Source organism: Microtus pennsylvanicus, chromosome 4 (assembly GCF_037038515.1).
Source record: "Microtus pennsylvanicus isolate mMicPen1 chromosome 4, mMicPen1.hap1, whole genome shotgun sequence".
Taxonomy (NCBI): domain Eukaryota; kingdom Metazoa; phylum Chordata; class Mammalia; order Rodentia; family Cricetidae; genus Microtus; species Microtus pennsylvanicus.
This window is the reverse complement of record NC_134582.1, coordinates 138,396,218-138,417,737: the sequence shown is the minus strand read 5'-3', so window position 1 is coordinate 138,417,737 and position 21,520 is coordinate 138,396,218. Positions and strand designations below refer to the sequence as shown.

At 42.1% G+C, this 21,520-nt stretch overlaps 1 long non-coding RNA gene across 1 annotated transcript in view; it reads right to left on the bottom strand.

Annotated features, from left to right (window-relative positions):
• Positions 1-1,819: 1,819 nt before the first annotated feature.
• The window catches only part of LOC142848485 (uncharacterized), a 60,310-nt gene continuing 40,609 nt past the window's right edge, over positions 1,820-21,520 (bottom strand). Inside the window, exons 2-3 of the long non-coding RNA XR_012910424.1 lie at positions 8,105-8,160; positions 1,820-1,901 (exon numbers count right to left, since the gene is read on the bottom strand). This is a non-coding gene — a long non-coding RNA (uncharacterized LOC142848485). The remainder of the gene's footprint in view (positions 1,902-8,104; positions 8,161-21,520) is intronic.

Here is a 21,520-nt window from a genome sequence, read left to right as displayed (position 1 = left end):
GAAGAGGACCACAGAGGACTTCCTCTGTCTCATCTTGGGAAAATATTCCATTATCTGAGGCAAGAAGAGCTTTTAAATCTACAACAGAAGCCAGAGAGCCAATTCAAATTTAAGATCACTTGTCTCTTGTAGAGGACCCGGATTTGGCTCCCAGCACCCACATGGCAGCACACAACCATTTGTAACTTCAGCTCCAGGGTATGACACCCTCTTCCATGGGTACCATGTACACACATGTTGTACCTACATGCAGACAAAACACTCATACAGATTAAATAAAACAAATCTATTTTTTAGGAGGTAAAACTGCAGCCAAATATTTATTTCAAATTTACTAACATGTATGCACAATTAAAACAATTCAAAAGTAGAATTAGTTAAAAGAATAATCAAAAAGATCCATAGTGTTTTATCACCAAAATATACAAACACATTTTTGAGAGATGTATAATAGTTATGCCACATCTTACTAAAACGAAAACACTATTGATTTATATTTCACAGATTTATTGGCATATAATTTATATACCATAAATTTCAACTATTTTGAGTGTACAATTCAATGACTTTTATTATATGCACTGAATTGTACAACTGTTACCACTATTCAAGTTAAATTGGGAGGTAGCCTTTAGGATGTGCGTTATTTTATCTTTTTTATTTTTATTTTTTGTATTGAAAAAATTTCCGCCTCCTCCCTGCCTCCCATTTCCCTCGCCCTCCTCCCACTCGTCTCCCCCTCCCTCTACTCCTCTCCCCCTCCCCTCACTCCATTCCCCCTCCCTCTCCAGTCTGAAGAGCAGTACGGATTCCCTGCCCTGTGGGAAGTCCAAGGTCCTCCCCATTCCGTCCAGGTCCAGGAAGGTGAGCACCCAAACAGGCTAGGCTCCCACAAACCCAGTTCATGCAGTAGGATCAAAACCCAGTGCCATTGTCCTTGGCTTCTCATCAGCCCTCATTGTCCACCATGTTCAGAGAGTCCGGTTTTATCCCATGCTTATTTAGTCCCAGTCCAGCTGGCCTTGGTGAGCTCCCAATAGATCAGCCCCACTGTCACAGAGGGTGGGTGCTTCCCTCGCAGTCCTGACTTCCTTGTTCATCTTCTCCCTCCTTCTGCTCCTCATTTGGACCTTGGGAGCTCAGTCCGGTGCTCCAGTGTGGGTGTCTATCTCTATCTCCATCCATGGCCAGATGAAGGTTCTATGGTGATATGCAAGATAGTCATCAGTATGGCCATAGGAAGCTAAATAAGAAGGTGAACCCAAAGAAAAACATAGTCATCCTCTTGGATATGGGAAGTAGATAAGATTGCCGGGCAAAAACTGGGAACTTTGGGGGTGGAGTGGGATGGGGGTAAGGGGAAATGGGGAGAGAAAAGTGAGAAGGGGAGGATGGGGGGAGCTTGGTGGAATGGGATGGTTGGGATAAAGGAAGGGTGGATATGGGAGCAGGGAAGTATATATCCTAATTAAGGGTTGGCAAGAAATTTGACTCTAGAGGGGCTCCCAGGTGTCCAGAGAGATGTCCCCAGTTAGTTCCTTGGGCAACTGAGGAGAGGGAACCTGAAACAAATCTATTTTTTTTAACATACTGAAATCTCTTTCAGTTTGGGGAGTGTTGAGTTATAATTATTTGGCCAGGTTACATCTGTGCTATCTGATATCTGTGTCTGCATAAGAGACAGCATGACTACGGAAAAAATCTGTTGTAGAATACAGACTTAAGTCAAGAGTAAGACAATGAGAAAGAGTAGACTTAGTGAAAGAAAACTCCTGATATTTCAACCCCTACCTCCATAGTGAGTGCTGAGCTTATTTGGAGGGTTCTTTTCCTTAGGCCAGCACCAGGCTTTTCATCATTTCTTGGCATGACATCCATTAGGTCAGTCCAGGTAGTGCCAGCTGCACATGATGAAAGAGATCACACAGTTTCATTATGCAAGTAATGACAAGGGGATTGAGCAGTCCAGACCAGCTGGAACCATCACTGTCTTTCTCACAGCTCACAGACACAAACACACACACAGTCATGTAGACATACATACACACAAAGACACGTGCACAGAGAGGTATACAGAGATACACATGTACATACACACACAAATACAGAGACATACAGATATATACTAGACATAAGCACACACATAAATATATACACATATATACACACATTCATATTCACAAAGATACAGGTGCACATACACACATGTACATGCACACACACAGAGACCACAGATACATTTATGTATACACACACACATATATATACATGCTTACACAGAGACACAAACATATACACTTGTACACAAGATATACACATGCACACATACATTCTTACACACAGATACAAACATACACACATAGATGTATTCACTTTTACAGATACATACATACACACACACACACACTCACACCAGTAGAAAAGTTCTGAACTCATGGAGGAAGAACCTGAACCTGGGCCCTATGGTCTATTATGTTGATATGTAGTAATAAGGGCGGCGGGGCTGCGTCCCCAACACCCCAGCCGCCTGCTCGGCTAGCTTTACCCGAAATAATTACACAGACACTGTATTCTTTTAATCACTGCTTGGCCCTTAGCTCTAGCCCTTACTGGCTAATTCTGATATCCCAATCAACCCATCTCTAACAATCTGTGAGCACCGGTCTTACCGGGAAGATTCTAGGTCGGAGCTTCATTGCGTGTGTCTGCCCGGGAGCGGGGCATGGCGTCTCTCTGATGCGTCTGCTCCGGAGAGGAGAGCTGTCGAGTCTGACCTCACTTCCTCTTCCTCCCAGCATTCTGTTCTGTTTACTCCTCCCACCTATCTCCTAACCAATGAGAGCCAAGCAGTTTCTTTTGTTTTAACCAATGACCTTCCTCCATCATTGATATACAAAATGTTGGGCCTTGCCCACATAGAATTATATCTGCTTATTAAATTAGATTAAAAATAAAATTAGTCTATGTTTCAAAGTCTTTACATAGACAACAAAATGAAACACAACAACATGATTGTGTTTTTATTTCTATAGAAGTGATAGACTTACAAAGGGCTTACTGGTGTCTGCATCATTCAAAAGGCTGAACTTATTTAACTGAATCCCCCTAATTTGTTATGCAAGTGTAGCAATATTTCACTGACAGGAAAACTGAGGTACAGAGGTGGTAGGGAGTTGTTGAGGATCTCATCACTGAGGCTTAGCTATATAATGCTGATAAAGGAGAGTATCCATACTGTAATGATCTATCCTATCTCTTTAAGAGACAACCCATGCCCCATTCCCTCCCTACCACCCTCCCCCACCCCTCCCCCCACCCCACTCCCATCCCTGTCTGCTGACCTTCAGTTTCTAACCTGAGTTCTTCCTTTTTCCATTTCTCTCTCAAAGAGACAGCTTCTGCCTCTCCCCCTTTCCCCCTTCTGTCTCTCCCTCCTGTCTCTCTCTTTCTCTCTCTCTCTCTGCTTCTCTGCTCTTTTCCCCTTATCCTTTTCCCCTCCATAATCCACTAAATAAATATCTACCCTCACTCTGCATGGCAAGCCTATCCATCTGTCTCTCGCCAGCTGCATGGCTCCCTGCCCAGGACCAGCCGCATGGTCTGCTGAGACATGCGGCTTGGTCTTGTGTGTCGTCCCTGACTGGGACTGGCTGCTCTGGGGTCCTGCTGCCTGCTTCCTGCCCCTGCTTGAGGACCTGCAGCATGATCTCATGGCCCACTGCACACTGCTGCCACTCGGGATCCACAACATTTTACTTTTACCATTACACACAGCCCTAAGTAAACCTACTTAAGCTGCTTTCAGGACCTAAGTACCTCTTCCTAAGGTTTCCTGTCCCACATTCCATGCATGCTAATCTCTGCATTTGTGGAGTGGCCTATTCCGTATTCCAAGTGAGGTGAGATTGCACAGATACTCAAGGAAAGGGTGGGAGGAAGCACGGCTGGTAGCACAGGATGTTCAGGGGTGCAGGGAAGTGTCTTGGGGGAAAGGTGTTTTGATGAACAAGCAGTCTCTGTTTACACAGAAACAGGCCCAATGGGGAAAAGAACTGAACAGAACTGGACAGTGCTACAGTTGCAGAGGAAGTCAAATGGCTTTCAAAGCCACATAACCATCTCACGGGATCTCTTGTTTGATGGGCACCTGACTATTCAGACTGTCATGTTTTGCATAAGACCCTCACAGGTTCCCGTTTAACCCCTTGGCTTCTGTCAGATCATGAGAACTGAGGACACTGTGGACCTTTGGGGAGTGGAACCTAGTAGGAAGAAGAACATATCAGAGAGATGAAGTCTATGGCTTGACTCCAATTTCTGTGCTTCTTGCTTCCTAGTGTGCCAGGATGTGAGAAGTCCCAGGTGCAATAGTTTAGATAAAATGCTGTGGTTTCACTGTGCAGCAGGTGAGAGACCTCAGCAAGTCAGTGGGTCCCATGAGGAGCCGCAGTGGGAGATGGATAGGCATGCCATGCAGAGTAAGGTTGGATATTTATTTAGTGGGTTATGGAAGGGAAAGGGGAGAGGGAGGGAGAAGGGGGACAAGGGAGAGAGATAGGCAGAGAGAGAGAGAGAGAGAGAGAGAGAGAGAGAGAGAGAAGGGGGAGAAGAGAAATTACCTCTTCATCAGAGAGAGAGAAAGGAGCTCAGGCTGGAAGCAGAAGAAAGATCTGCTTGCCTCGGTTGCTGGGGGAGGGAGTGGGCAGGGCTTGTCTCTTAAAGGGACAGGACAGACCATTGTACCGGGTGTCATGGGGGCATCTGCTAGTATGCCTTCCTTACCATGGTAGACTGTATTCCCTTAAACTGAAAGCCAAACAAATTGTTTACTTCTGCCCTATCACAGCAATATATAATATTAATGGTAGCACTGGAAATTGGAAGCATTGTTATGAGAAACCTGATATAATTGAAGGGTTTTGTAACTGAAGGGTCCAAGAATAAGATTATAAAAATGTAGATTCCAAAAATAAGAATGTAGAAATAAAGAAATATAAAGTTGTAAACCTAGGAGAATGAGAACAGACCATCAACAGCTTGCAGATTAACTATTAACAATGGGTTACTCCACTTTACAACCCATAGCTCTATTTACAAGGTCAACACATCTCACTGCAAACTGAGAGCTAGCCTACGGGTATAAGCTGAGTCAACTTTTAGGAAATAGGTATATTACCTCTGGGTTATGCATTATCTTCGCTATGTGAAACTGGCAGCATCAAAGGGGGGACCATAGGGCTTCAGTAAATACCATGTAAAAGTACCAGGGAAGAAAATAGATTAAGTGCAAACACTATTGAACTGAAAATCTCTGTTAATGGAGATTGTAAAGTAAGGCAATCTGTATCTGAGTTTTACCTCGAGATTATAAAAATTCCTTTGTTCAGACCTACTGCTTAGTACCCCTACTATAAAAAGGTGGGTTCAGAAACCCACCTTTTGCCACAAACTTAAAACAATCCATCTCTGGCTGTAGTCTCAGCTAGCCCATAAGCTTTTTGTGCCCCATGGAAATTTGTTTCTAATTTTTTCCTGGATTCTGGTTTCTGGAATAAAGTTTGCTTCTGGTTTATTAGACTTGGGTGGTCTGTCACCATCTTTGTGCAGTTCCCCTGGATCCAACAGTAACTAGATTGTGGAAATAGTTCAGTATAAAGAACTTCTAGCATCCTATAATTTGAGTGTACTAGTCCATTCTGCAGGAGTACGGAAGGCTAGAATGCCAATAGAAATGCAGGCAGTGGAGGCTCATGAGGTTTCAGGAAGGACCAAGGAAAACTGGGCCAGAAGACTCTCATGTTATATTTTAACAAAAGAAAACAGACTGTATTCTGCTTATGTCCTGAATATTTGAGTGAGGATAACAGAGTAAACTGAACATAAAGGTACATGCTAGTGATGGCAGCACTTGAGAGGTGGAGGCAGGAGGATTAGGTGTTCAAAGCAAGACTCAGCTCTATAGTCAGCCTGAATTACATGAGAGTTTCTCAAAACACAAGTAAAGACCTTGTCAATTTGGCAGAAAAACACTCAAGACAGTACAGCGCTCAGGCTGTGCCATGGAGGTTCCTCATGACTCTAAGCCAAGATACTGAGAAAGGGCAGCAAATGGTGCTAAAAGATGTGAAAGACGTGTGGCTCGGTAAGGAAAGGAGCATCAAAGACTTAGGCGCAACAAGGCTTGTCCACCAGTACAGACAGACAAAGCATCTGTATTTGTTAAAGAGATTAGCACCACTGAAAAAACTACAGAAAGATGTCTTAGGGACAAGTTCTTGCCGTCTAGAGCTCTACAGTTTAGTGCTGACAGTTCACGGAGAGGAAAATGCCTGAAAAGCAGAGCCTTAAGGCTGAACAATGGACCTAGGGAACTGGTTTCCCAGAGTCAGCCCTGAACTCACAGATGCTGTGGTCTGAGCGGGCAGAGGGACAGACAATCTTGAGTTGGTAATGGGGCTTGGCATTATCTATCTGGTGCTGGCTTTCCAGTCAAACAGAGTAAGAGTGAGGAGTTCAGCAAGACTTACCAAGGTTCCAGAAATCCACTGCAGTCAAGGTTAGGTTCCTCCCATGGATTCCTGAGTGTTCTACATGTCAAGCTGTGGTGGTGAAGACACACTGGGGTGGAGATGCAGGATACTGGTGAAGCAGAAACATGAGATCCTAACTAGGGAAAGCTGTCGACACTGCATGGAGCTGCCTCAAAGAAGAGCCATATGTGTCGTGCCGCTTGGAGGCTACCCAGGCCATGTGGGCAGATGATGCCTTACAAACCCAGATGCTGGACATGCAGGGTTGCTATTTGCTCTGCTGTATTTTGGTCTTACTTTGGGTCAATGTTTTATTTTGCTCTCATTTTTTAAGATTTATATATAAGGGTGTGTGTGCATGCATGTGTGTGGGGTACTGGGGATTTGTACATTTAAATGCAGTGCCTATAAAGACCAGAAGACAGAGATGGATCTCCCTAGAATGGGAGTTACAGGCAGCTGTGAGCTCCAGATGTGGGTGCTGGGAAACAAACTTGGTGTTCTACAAGAACCTTAAGAGCTCTTAACTGCTGAGCCTTGGTCCAGCCATGGTCTGACGTTTCCTTGCTGTGCTCCCATGCCTCCTCTTTGTAATAAGAGCATTTACTCTGTGCCATTATATGTTGGGAATCTTTTATTTTTCTTTTATGTCACAAGGTGTCTTAGTGAGGGTTCTTTTGCTGGGAAGAGACACCTTGACCACGGCAACTCTTACAAAGGGAAGCTTTCATTGGGGGAGATTTACAATTTCAGAGATTCAGTCCATTGCCCATGATGGTGGCATGCAGGCAGACATGGTGCTGGAGAAGGAGCTGAGAGTTCCACATCTTGATCTGCAGGCAGCAGGAGGAGAATGTGTGCCCTAGTGGGTGTAGTTGGAGAATATGAGGCCTCAAAGTCAGCCCCCACAGTGACACACAGAGAAATCTTGTCTCATAAATAAATAAATAAATAAATAAATAAATAAATAAATAAATAAATATTCTGTTGTTTTCTTTTACTTCTTGACTCTTTGGGAGCCCATCACCCAACTCCCAAATAAATCACACAGAGTCTTATTCTTTTGAATACCCAGCCTTAGCACAGGTTGTTCCAGCCAGCTTTCCTTAACTTAAATTATCTTGTCTGCCTTTTGCTTCCGGGCTTTTAACTTTTTTCTATTTCTGTCTATCTTTTCTTTTCTTCTTATTCTGTGTCTGCCTGTGTAGCTGTGTGGCTATTCCCTCCCTCCTCAATTTTTCTTTTTCCAGATTTCTTCTCTTATTTATTCTCTCTGCCTGGCAACCCTACCTATCCTTTCTCCTGCCTAGTAATTGACTGTTCAGTTCTTTATTAAACCAATCAGGCATTTTAGACAGGCAAAGTAACACAGCTTTACAGAGTTTAAAAAATGCAACATAAAAGAATGCAACACATCTTTGCATCATTAAACAAATACTCTGCAGGATAAACAAATGTAACATATCTTCAACTAATATTCCACAACAAAATTCTGCTTTAAACCTTGTGTATTTAAGATAGTATTGCTCTTGGCAGTATTAAGTATGATGTTAAGCCTCCTGAAACTTACTTACCTTTCTGTGTATGGGGCATGGAAGTCTATGTGTTCATGGGCATGCACTGGGGGAACCTGGAATGTACAAGGAAAGGAATAAAAACCTGTTTTTGGCCCAAAAGGTAGAAGCAGACACACTTAGTAGCCTGGCGATCACTGCACTCTCTGTGCAGTAGAGACTTTCCAGCATCAAAACCTCCTCCAGACCCTTCTCATAAACTTGTTTTCCTCAATCTATAGAACCCATCTTTATAGATGGTGTCACATGTACTTTACAAAGAGTTTTTGATGCAGTCACATCTGATCTGTATTTTGCTTACTTTGTTGCATGCAGGACCGAGTTAATCATCACAAGAATAGTCTTCACCAGATTGTGCTGTGTTTAGATAAAACTAAAATAAACCACTGAGGGTCAGACTCTCAAAGTTTGAACCAATATAGCTAACTGAACTTCATTTTTGCCTCCCAAGGCTTGTCTCTATGCTGCCCAGAAAGGTTGCAGAGACTTCTGCATTTGTCTATGAGAAATGAATATTTATGAGCTTTAGAAGTCCATTAATATTATGTTATTACTTACTATCTGACAAAAACACCCAACAAAAGCTAATTAAGGATGGAAGGGTTTATTTGACTTGCAGTTCCAGGGTACACAGTCCATGGTGGCAGCATGAGCAGAAGGAGGCTGGTCACATGGAGTTCACAGTAGGGTTGTATGGTAAGTGCCTGTATTCTACTCTCATTCTCCTTTGTATTCAGCCTATGGAGCAATTTGTATAGATGGAACTTTCTATCCTGCTTGGTCCAATAGCCATTCAGCCCCAAATAAACACACAGGGGTTTATGTTAATTATAAATTGCTTGGCCTATTGGCTCAGGCTTATTATTAACTAGCTCTTACAGGTAAAATTAGCCAATAATTCTTGTCTATTTTTAGCCACGTGACTTGGCACCTTTTCTCGGTGAAACATTCTCATCTTGTTTTCTCTGCATCTGCCTGGAGACTAACTCTCTGCCTTTCCTCTTCCCAGAATTCTCTTAGTCTGGTCACCCCGCCTATACTTCCTGCCTGGCTACTGGCCAATTAGTGTTGTATTGAACTAATACCAGAGACAAATCTTTACAGTGTACAAGAGCATTATCCCACAGTAGTACTGCCCACATTTAGGCAAGTCTTTGTACCTTAACCCAACCAAAATAATCCCTCACAGACAGGATCAGAGGTTTGTTTACAAGCTGATTTTAAATCCCAGCAGGTTGACAATCAAGAACAAATGTTATATATTTATATTAATAATATTATATATTATAGTCTCCCAATACCTGTTTTGTAAGTCTAGGTTTGTGGTTCTCAACCTGTGGGCTGCAACCCCTTTGGGGAAGATCAAAAGATCCTTTCACAAGGGAGGTCTAATAGCATTGGAAAACAGAGATATTTACATCACAATTCATAATAGTAGCAAAATTACAGTTATGAAGTAGCAACACAGATAATTTTATGACTGGGGTCACTACCACATGAGGGACAGCACTAGAAAGGTTGAGAACCACTGATCCAGGTGAAAACAGAAAGTACAAATCCTGAGTTTTAGTTTGACTCTTTTACCTGAATTTTGTGTCTTTCTGTATTGGCAACACCATCTACCTTTTGCATTACATTCATGTTTCTGTATTTCAGAAAGAATAAAATAGAGAAAGCCCTGCTCATACCACAAACACGGGGTCGGGGGCACTGCTCTATTATCTGTGGGTCTATAGGTGCTGGACCGATTGTTCTCTTTAATTTCCTGAAAACCAATTAGGCAACAGTTAAGATCGGTTTAAGAATTGTTTGATCTAGGATTGTTGGACTTTAACCAGTGCTGTATTCTCCACGACCCCAGGAGGCATCTGCAACTTTTGGGAGATATTGTCGAGTGTAACAATTGGGAGTATCTAGTCAAAGATGATGCTAACTCATCTACAAAGTAGCAGACATTTCATAACAAGGATTATAAAGCTCATGTTATCTACATTGCTAATGTGGAGAAGTCCTGACTTGAAACCAGGTAAAATGCATGGAGTTTATAGGCCTGGACAAGTCCAAGGAGAAAATCTTGCACAGTGTATCCCCAGAGCAACCCCAAAGAGGTGGTACTGCCTACAGCAGACCTGTGTGCCCTCTTTAGGCTGTAGCTCATCAGAGGAGGTGCTGTGAGGAAGGCAGGCTGTTTCTGCGGTCATCACTACCTCTGTAGTCCGTCTATAACCCTGCAGACTAAGGCAGGCTGTTTCTGCGGTCATCACTACCTCTGTAGTTTGTCTATAACCCTGCAGACTAAGGCAGGCTGTTTCTGCGGTCATCACTACCTCTGTAGTCCGTCTATAACCCTGCAGACTAAGGCAGGCTGTTTCTGCGGTCATCACTACCTCTGTAGTTTGTCTATAACCCTGCAGACTAAGGCAGGCTGTTTCTGCGGTCATCACTACCTCTGTAGTTTGTCTATAACCCTGCAGACTAAGGCAGGCTGTTTCTGCGGTCATCACTACCTCTGTAGTTTGTCTATAACCCTGCAGACTAAGGCAGGCTGTTTCTGCGGTCATCACTACCTCTGTAGTTTGTCTATAACCCTGCAGACTAAGGCAGGCTGTTTCTGCGGTCATCACTATCTCTGTAGTTTGTCTATAACCCTGCAGACTGATTCTTTGGAGATTTTGGTTCTCTCTCACTTCACATGACTTTTTTTCGTGATTCACTTTTGATGTCAGAGTTTTCCTTTTTTCACTTTTATAAGAAAATAAATGTTTGGGAAAACCTTTAAATCTTTCCTGTTGTCTCTAAGAGTAGAAAAAAATCTCTGGAAAGCTATGTGTGTCCATTTCTAAATGAGCACAGAACGACGTCTGGACAGCCATTTAAATGGTGACTCAGGGGACCACTCTCAGCCTCCACCATGTTCCAGCTTGCTCCCTCATTTTCTCCATGGTTTGGGTGCTAGGAACTTAACTTGGACGTCACACCAGTTAAGCAAGCATGCATTTCTACTGCTGAGCTACACCCCAAACCTACGTATGTCACTTTAGAAATTCCACATAGCTGACTAGACAGCTGGATTTATGGCAGGATGTGTGACTCATGTGAGAACGCAGAAACAAGCCAGCTTTAAGATTAGGAAAACAAGTTGGAAAAGAACGCATAAAGGTCATAGACAACCCTGAGACTCCAGACTCAATATAAAATGTACACAGGGCCAGAAACATAGTAAAGACTACAGAGCACTCCCTTCACGAGGGCATGGTCCTAGGTTCAAGTCCCACAGCAGGGAGAGGAAGAGTCACATCACCTGCCTACGTAAAGTAAGGGCTTAAAGTCCGGGTATGATTTGTGTAACTGTTGAGGCCATCTATCTACACCACTCAAGCATCAACAAAGCCGTCAGACCCACAGGGAAGCCTGAGTCAACCATGTCTCACGTCTCTATTCCCTGTAAAAGGTCACCAAGGTGCCTGTTCTGTGGCCGGTGGTGCTGAGAAACCCAAGAACGAAAAGCCAGCAGTCTCAGTTTTGGAGGCAGGAAGCCTTAATATGTAAAAGAGATTTTTCTTGTATCAAATTCCTTTGGACTATTTGAATTTAAAGCCCATTGAAATGCTGTCAATTGTGTGACTTTTATTATTAGATTGTTTGCTACTTATGAGTTTGATAGGAACCAAAAAGAACCTGAAGGAACTTTTTCAAGCAGTCAGAAACTGACAATGTAGGCCAGAGAGCAGAGCTCAGAAGGATCCTGACCAAAAAGAAAACCAACCAACCAACCAAACAAACAAAAAAAAAACTAAAGCAATGTGAACCAAAAAAAACCCGTGGACCACAGCAATCAACCAGCATCTCAAGTGGCCTGTAGAAGCAGAAAGCTCTTTCAGCCCAAAACCCAACTCTGGGGTCTGCCCTGGTTCGTTTTTGTCAAGACGACACAAACTAGAGTCATCTGGGAGGCAGAAATTTCATGTGAAAACGTGGCTCTATCAGACTGGTCGGAAGCACGCCTGGGTGGCATTTCTTGATTGTTGATTGGTGCGAGGGCCCAGCTCATTGCAGGCAGCTCCTCCCCTGGGCAGTGCCACCCGGAGCAGATAGTCCTTCTGATTGACTGAACCTCCTACACCTGTGGAAGGTTTACAACGCTGCAGGTTCAGAGCCTAATTCCAGTTTCTCTTGGGCTAGCTTTAGCCCACCGAGTAGCCATGCCCTGCTCACCAGAACGGGAGCCGACATCCTGACTACAAATAAAACCCTCAAGACAAATCAAGAAAGCCTCAATTTCCAACAACGAAAAGGCCTAAGAGTCACCAGAAAAGTCTCAGGCCCAGAGCTGGTATTTCTCCACTTTGCTGTAATCATGTAATTAATGTTCCTACCTGCATACTTGAAAAGTGGCTTAACTAAGACCTTTTTCTGTCGTTACTATAGAAACTTCATGAGTCTGCATTCACAGTGGAACATGGAATTTGAGATAACTGTGTTTCTGGGCCATCATCACTCAAATTTGGATTTAAAAAAAAAAAAGCAAACAAAACAAAAAAACAACCTCTTATCTTTTTTGAGGTGAGCGTAGCTTTTGCATTGGCAATAGAAACAGACGTCAAAGTAGGGCAGGATCCCTTCAACACCAAGAGACAGTGGATCTAACTCCTTCAACACCAAGAGACAGTGGATCTAACTCCTTCAACACCAAGAGACAGTGGATTTAACTCCTTCAACACCAAGAGACAGTGGATCTAACTCCTTCAACACCAAGAGACAGTGGATCTAACTCCTTCAACTGCAAGAGACAGTGGATCTAACTCCTTCAACTGCAAGAGACAGTGGTTCTAACTCCTTCAACACCAAGAGACAGTGGATCTAACTCCTTCAACTGCAAGAGACAGTGGATCTAACTCCTTCAACTGCAAGAGACAGTGGTTCTAACTCCTTCAACACCAAGAGACAGTGGATCTAACTCCTTCAACACCAAGAGACAGTCTATCTAACTCCTTCCCCAGCCCTTCTTCACAGGAACACTTGGGAAAACATTACAATTTAATTTTTTAACTCAGAATTTGTATTTATAATTTTCCTTACAGATAAACTGTAAATATTGAGATTAGTTGGGTATTTACATATTATATATAGTTAATTTAAAGTATATTCATTAATTTTGCAGTTAAATTTTGTTGTCCTTTGTAACCCAAACATTAGGAACATTAAACCAAGCTATTTGCTTCATAATATAAAATAAATAAGAGGACAATGTTTTGAAAACTAGGTCTCAACTTAGACTATCATTGTACTAATTAGATAAGAAGTTTCTTGTAGATTGTTTTGTTTTATGTACTTACATGTACATACATGCTCATAAATTTACAGCATTCTACAGAGGGAAGGAAGAAACACAACTTTATGGAGAGTTTTTAGCTCACTTGAGTAAAGAACCTGTTTCAGATTGCTGGTTTAAGTTTCAAAATATAATTCAATTAATTTGTTCATTAATACAGACATTCTTTCATAAGATTTTTTTATTTGTTTGAGTGTTTTGTCTATACATATATCTATGTATCACATGTGTGCCAGGTGCCCACAGAGGCCAGATTCCCTGGGACTGGAGTTACAGAGGGTTGTAAGCCACCATTTGATGCTGGGATTAGAACCTGGGTCCTCTGGAAGAACAAGAACTCTAAACTGATGAGTCGTCTCTTCAGCCCCTTAATGCAAAAATCCTATAATTCCATTTTTAAAAATCCTATTTAAATACTGGATGGATGTATTAAACAGGATTCTATTAATTGGCACTCTGCGTATATTGTTTAATTTTCCATTTTTACTGTATTTTCAAAGGTTAAACTCAGGGCCTTGTACATGCTAGGCAAGGGCTCCACCACTGACTTACACACCTAGTCCCTGAGTATATTTTTTAATATAGGGCACTTTTTAAGATTAATTTTAATTAATTTATTTTGTGTGTGTGTGTGTGTGTGTGTGTGTGTGTGTGCCCATGCACATGAGTGCAGAGAACCCGGATCCCCTGGAATTGGAATTACAGGCAATTGTGAGCTGCCGTGTGGGTGCTGGGAATCAAACTTGTATCCTCTGGAAGAACAGCCAGTGCTCCAACCTGCTGCCCTCCCCCAAGCCCTATATATGCCTTTAACAAGCCAAAGCTGGCACTATCTTCATTGAAGAGATGTAGCAAATAAAGCAAAGAAATTAAGAAATTTGCCCAAAGTCAGGTGACAGGAAATGGAGTCTGGCTTTAAACCTGAATCTGAAACAGAAAACCATAATGTGGAGCCAAAAACCTGGAACAGAGCACCATAAACTTTCCATTGGTCTAGGTATAGCTTTATGCTGAAGGAGAATTAATCACAAATTCAAACTGACTTTTCTTATGAGTTCCAATTACCAAGCTTTTATATCTGTCAGTTAACAAACAGGCTTTACCTTCAAATCTTAAAATGTTTTCAAAATAAAATTTTACATGATTTTTAAAACAACTTGTAAGATTTACTGTTTTTTCATTTACATTGCTACATTCACCAGTGCATGTCAAAGGCCTTTGGTGTAGGAGGGTCTTCTGTCTATGTGTTGCTTTCATTGGTCAAATAAAGAAACTGCCTTGGCTTTTTGATAGGGCAGAATTTAGATACGTGGAGTAGACTGAACAAAATTCTGGGAGAAAGAAAGCAGTCAGGCAGACACCATAGCTCTCCTCTCCAAGAAGGACACTGTTTAGACTCATGCCGGTAAGCCACAGTCAAGTGGTGATACAGATTATTAGAAATGGGTTGAATCAATATGTGAGAGTTAGCCAATAAGAGGCTAGAACTAATGGGCCAGGCAGTGTTTAAATGAATACAGTTTCCATGTAATTATTTTGGGTAAAGCTAGCCAGGAGCCAGGCAGCGGGGAACGGCCAGCTGCTCCAATTACAACAAGCCTTAAAATACTTATGTCTCCTAATTTAGAAACTATTATCCTCTAGAACTTGCTAAACGGCACATATTTTCTTACGAACATACTAATTTAAATAAATTTATAAACTTGAAATTTGTGAGTAACTTATAAACACATTAAGGAATGGTTAAATAAATGATAACCCTGGTGTTCCAAAAGATGCTGGTAATGTAGCATAACATGGGAAAACACGCATGCTTTCTTTTTATCTTACTTGGAGTGTAAAGCAGAGAAGCATATGGAAGGGCTAAAGACAGCTATAAGCCCCACTGTCCAAGGACAGATAACTTCCGGGATTCTGTTGTTATATAAGATAACAAGGCATGTGCTTTCGCTTCTGTAAACAAGGTTGATTGCCCCAACTGCACAGGATATGTTTGGTCACATGCAGGCAGGATGTATATACATAGACAGGAAGTACGTCAGGGTGTATGCTTGCCCCTGATTGGACAAAGGCAGAAAGACGTAGCCTTGTAGGTTGGGTGCTTATAGGCACCTGACTGACCTAATTTAGCGTCATTTCTCTGGGCATACTGGATATGGACCTGGTCCATCTTCCTGGCCAGAAATTAATAAAGCTTGCTTCAGTTGGACAATCGTGGATTCGATCTCTCTCCTCGCAATTTTCAGGTTTAACAACTGTGTAAGATGAACCTGAAGATACCAACTCAGGTGTTAAATGCCTTTAAAGTTCACTTCTATTTTCTCTATTTTGTTTTTTCTCTTCCTTTTAGGAAGGGGTGTAAGGGGTTTGAATCTGGGGGGTAATGTATGATAGGAAGTGAGGCTAATGTGAAACAGAAAAATACCTTTTAAATTTCCTTTTAAAGTTATAAACAGAAGGGCTAAACCTCAGCTACTTTGATCTGTTTTAGGTTCAACCTGCAAAGACTCCCACTGAAGGAAGGAGTGCTCTTAACCTCCCTGATTGGAAACACAAATGCTTGGGCTTTTTCTTCACAAGCCACAAATTATTAATACATTGCTGCATTTGTTCCCATTGTCCAGGCTGTAAGATCCCTCTTTAGAAACAGCCAGGATCTTAGCACACCCATACCCCATGTGGCTTGTGATATCACATCCTGGTTTTGCTTCCTGGTTCACGAGTTTGCTCTATATGCTGACAAAGCTGAAAAACAATTTTCCAAAGCCACTGAGAGCCAAGAGGAACAACACAATGACTTCCTCTCTGCTACTACTTAGAAGGCTGATATTATTGACACATGGGAAGTGGGGCAGAAGATTTGGGACTGGGAAGATAACTCAATGGTTAAAAGCACTGACTACTCTTCCAGAGGACCCAGGTTCTATTCCCAGCCCTCACAACTGTCTATAACTGCACTTTCAAGGGCATCTGATGTTGCCTTCTGGACACTGTAGGTGATGTATGCATGTGGCACATATATGCAGGCAAAACACCCATACACATAAAATAAAAGATAAAAGGCATAAAATAATAAAGATTTATTTCAACTTAAAATATGACCAGACTGCAAAGTCAAGGTCTTTGACGAGTTGGGATATAACTGAGCCATAGCTTTCAAATTTCCTACTTCATATTCTTTACAGCAAAAACTATCAACATAAAGTTTGAAAAATGTTGATAATATCCATTCACCTTTGTGTTGTTCAATTTCTAACTGATCTTAATAATAAAAAGTCAGAGTCAGATTTCAGGGTTAATGCTGAGAGATCGGAGAGGCAGAGCAATTGTCCTCTGTTCTTACCTCTCCTGAACCCTGGGACCAGAGGGCGACTCTGTCCCGACTGTCGCTATGAGACTTCAGACTAATGCAGTGAGCGCCTGTCTCCAAACACCTTATATTCCTCTCTGTGCTCAGCCTTATCCCTTCTTGTCTCTACCTCCCTCGTGCTAGAATTAAAGGCATGCGACTCCCAAGAACTGGGATTAAAGGTTCGGTTCGAGCCACCACCACCTGAATCTGATTCTTTTTTTAGACTGGATCAATCTTGTGTAGCCCAGGGTGACCCTGAAATCACATGGATTCATCTACCTCCTCCTCTGCCTCAGCCTCTGCCTCCTGAGTTCTGGGATTAAAGGTGTGTGCCACCATTGCCTGGCCTCTGTAGTGACTAATTCTGCACTCTGATCTTCAGGCAAGCTTTATTTGTTAAAGCACAAACAAAATATCAGCACATTTTTGTGTTTCTTTGATATCATATCTAATTTCTGACTTGGAGATAACATTAGAAAACATAAATTTAAGTCCATATTTGAGAACTTTAAAAGTTGAAAAAAAATGACAAACCTCTTCCAACCTTTTTCATCCTGAAGCCATAGCTCTCAACCTCTCTCCTAAGTATTTCCAACCTTAACTCTAAAATGCAACCCAGAACCCAGCAATCCCCCTCGCCCAAGTGGGTATTGTGCATCAAGTCAGAGCTGAGGAGGTATCTACACAGCTAAGCAGAATAAACAGCTTGTCACCAGCCCGGTAGACATTCAGTCTTCTTCGCGAACTAGCCAAAGCTGTAGACTTTAGGAAGTTCATTTGGTTTCTATGTGGGTTTGTTTTGTTTCTATTAGAGACTTAGCGCTGGCTGAGGTACCAGTTAATTTTGCATCAGATGCCACAGCATCATCAGCTGCTAATCCATTCATTCCAAATCACATGGTGCTAGGGTCAGGTAGAGAACTTTTGCCTCCCACCCTGAGGGTTATTTAGTGCTTAGCCGAGAGTTCCTGCAGCTGTGTCCTTTCAGCGGTGCTTTATGATGGCCAAGAGAGTTGAGTTCGGCTGCCAGGCCTTGGAATCTGCAGTAACACATGAACACATTATTATTTTTCTCTGAAGCTATCCAATTCCTCTTCCGGTCAGATGTTGGAGGGTGTTCTGAAACGGCCCAGCCACTTACTGCTGATGCCACTGCCCACGTATGACACTACCATGAGAGAATGGGCTCCATCTCCCCTCAGCGTGATCTTTACCAAAAGGTTAATTACCAAAGAAGGTGCCATACATAAAAACTAACCCGAGCAGCTCTGGCTTCAGCTGTGGGAGCTGCCGTTTCCTTTCTCAAGGACTGCACATTGGGGTCAATCGGCAATGAGAGGCCAGGAAGATGGGTTCCTGTTGAGTAGGAAAGAGGCTCTCGTTTAAGTTGATTTTTGCTACAATCCTTCACAGCTACGCTTCTCTTTGCTGCAGAGAAGGGAAATTACCTCAGTGGCCACAGGCTTTTTACTTAAACTGGAGTAAAAGTTTTGTTGTTGTTGTTTTGTTTTGTGTATGTGTGTGTGTGTTTGTTGTTTTTGTTATTTTGTAAAGGGTTTTGTTCAGCATGATGGAAAGGCAAACTGCCATCATCATCATCACTGGCCTTCCTCCACAGCGGCTTCTCTCCAGATTCTCGCCAGTAATTCTGACTAATCGTCTGAGTCACCAAGTTTCAGATGTTTATGTATTTCAACACAATTCCCAGGCTTACAGGATTTTATTTATTTATTTTCTGGTTTCAGGACTTGGAAAGACTCCGGCATCCTGAATCTCCCATCTAGTGTCACTGAATGACTGGGCACAAGGTGGGCAGATGGAACTGTTCCTTCACTAACAAAAATCCAAGTGTCACCAAAATGCCACAAGATTAGTAAGTGCTTCCAGCTTGGAGGAGATTCAGTTAATGATAAATATTTGTGTTTCCACCATGGTAGTGGTGAGAAGTTAAGAGAGACATTCAGTGAAAATATGGAAAAGTGGATGTTTGGAAAATGCAGGGCAATAACTAGCTATTAACGTGGCGAAGATGTACATCTTTGTTCTTGTAGCTCCTCCAAAGCATTATGAGTGGGCACTCAGAACTAGCATACCACTTTTTAGTGAAAAAAGTCCATTCCTTTCATTATATTCTCACTTTTGACTGGGCGGTGGTGGCGCACACCTTTCATCCCAGCGCTCGGGAGGCAGAGACAGGTGGATCTCGGTGAGGTTTTTCTGTATCATATCCGTCCCAGGTTGTCTGTAGACTATAGGTATTTCTAAATCCTATGTCAATTCTTTAAAAAAAAAATGCTTATTTACATTTTATGTGTATGGAATGTTTTGACTTCCCATATTTAGTATCCTGTGTGCATGCCCGGTGCCTATGGAGATCAGAAGAGCGCATTGGGTGCCCTGGCAATGCCACTGGATGGTTGCAAGCTGCCATGTGGGAGCCGGGAATGAAGTCCAAGTCCCCTACAAAAGAAGCAAATGCTCTTAACTACTGAGCCATCTTCCCAGTCCCTTAGGTCAATTTTAAAGAGTAATTCCTAAGAACTGGAGAGATGGCCCAGTGGGTAAGAACATGAAGACCTGAGTTCAGATCCCTCCCCCCACATATTTAAAATAAAATAAAAAGTATAAAAACAGCGTGTATAACTGTGCACACTTATAACTCATCATTGTGTGTGGTGGAGACAAGAAGATTGCTGGGGTTTGCTGGCTATGAGGCCAGCTCCTGGCGCAGTGAGAGAGCCTGTCTCAAGGGAATGAGGTTGCATAGTAACAGAACAGGGTACTCTGTGTCCTGCCCTTATCTCCAGGTATACATACACACACACACACACACACACACACACACACACACACACACACCGACTTCCTTTCTCTTTACATGAGATAATTTCATAATTCTTCCCTTTTATCTTTTTATTATTTTTATACATGTTTAATTTAAGCAGAGTTATATCACTTACACCCTCCCACTTCTCCTTCCAGTCCCTCTCAGGTTCCGTCCCACCAACCCCCTTCTGACAACCCCTCCCCCAAATTGATAGCCTCTTTTACTTTGATTATTATCATTATATACATTTCCATGTATGTATATGTATGCACAAATATACACACACAGCTTGCTGAGTCCATTTTTGTTGTTTCGTAGATGGTTTCAGAGCTGACCACTTTGTATTAGAATACCAACTAAGGGGCTCATCCCCTGGAGAGTGTACTTCTTCTTCTTTTGGCAGTCATAAACTTTTCTTTGCTCATGAATTCTTTTCACAGCATCTCAGATTGATGATGTTACAGTTTTTAATATTTTCAAAGGATTTTCATGCATGTTATCTCATGCTAACCACCTTATCATATGCAGTAGAGAAATGCTTTATACTGTCCTACCTTTTACAGAAGAGAGAATTGAAACACAACACATTGGTCTTACTAGTTTAGACTTGTGTGTTAAAGACACACGGGTCATACTAGAATTGAAATTCCTATCCAAAACTATTTCACTACCTTTATTACAGAAATTAAAAGTCTGTCTCTAAATATTCCTAATGTAAGATTAATAGTAAGGCCTGGATATGTACACTGTTCCTTTTCTATCCTTGCAAATATAATTTAATATTATATTAATTCATGTGGTCCAGAGTACCAGTTATAGTCTGACAACACAAAACATAATGATAGAAAGTAAACTAAGTTTAATGTTTCAAAGAGTTTATTCATCATTCTTTACAGAATGTTCTACAGTGGTATATATGGGATGTTCTGGAACATGAATTCTTAAGATTCTTGTTGTCCTTCAAGCAAGCTGTATATTTTTTATTGTGAATTCATTGCCATTTATGTCTAAACAGACAGTCTTTTGAAAAGGTTCTAGCTGTCGTTTTTCAGCCAGTGAGCGTCTTTAACACATGCTTTACCACCAGACAAGTACCTTGCAGCCCCCTGTAACCCTGTTTGTCCTATGGCTTCACAATGAGATTCTTGAGGCTGAGTTTGACAGTGAAGCAGTTGGACACTCAAGTGATATTATGTCAAGCATGGTTTGTGAACTACCCACGGTCCCACCCTACATCTACCCATACCCAGTGGGAAGAGTGTGCTCAATGAACTTGCTCTCTGGCCTCTATAGTTACATTGTTGGCATGACAACACCACTTTTCAGTTCCTGGACATTTTTTTTCAAGACATTTTATGTATGAGTGCTTTGGTCGCATATATGCAACATGTGTGTGTGTCGTGCCCACAGAAGTGAGAAGAGAGCATCAGATCCCCTGGAACTGGGGTCATGGGTGGTTACAGGCACCACCTGGGTACTGAGAATTGAGCACTCTATAAGAGAAGCAATTGCTCTTGACCACAGAGCCATTTCTCCAGCCCAATTTCTGGAAATTTCAATAACAGTTCTTATGAAGAATGAAAGTGAAAAACGGGTGAGAGGCAGCTAGAGAAATGGCTGACTGAAATGGTTGGCCTCTGCGCTGGGGAACACCACCTACCGGTACAGCCACTTGGCAAGTACAACATCGGGAGCCTGCGCCTTGCACCCCTCTTCTTCCTTAGTTCTGGACCTCGGACATTAACAGCCAAAGCGATTGTCCACCTCACATAAATACAATATTATTACTCAGTTATTCCAATCTAAGCAACGTGAACTGATGGATAACTATTTTCCCTTCAAACCAGAAACAGCCAGCATTCATCTTGCCAGTGTGTGCCAGAAAATGAGTATTGAACACTTCTT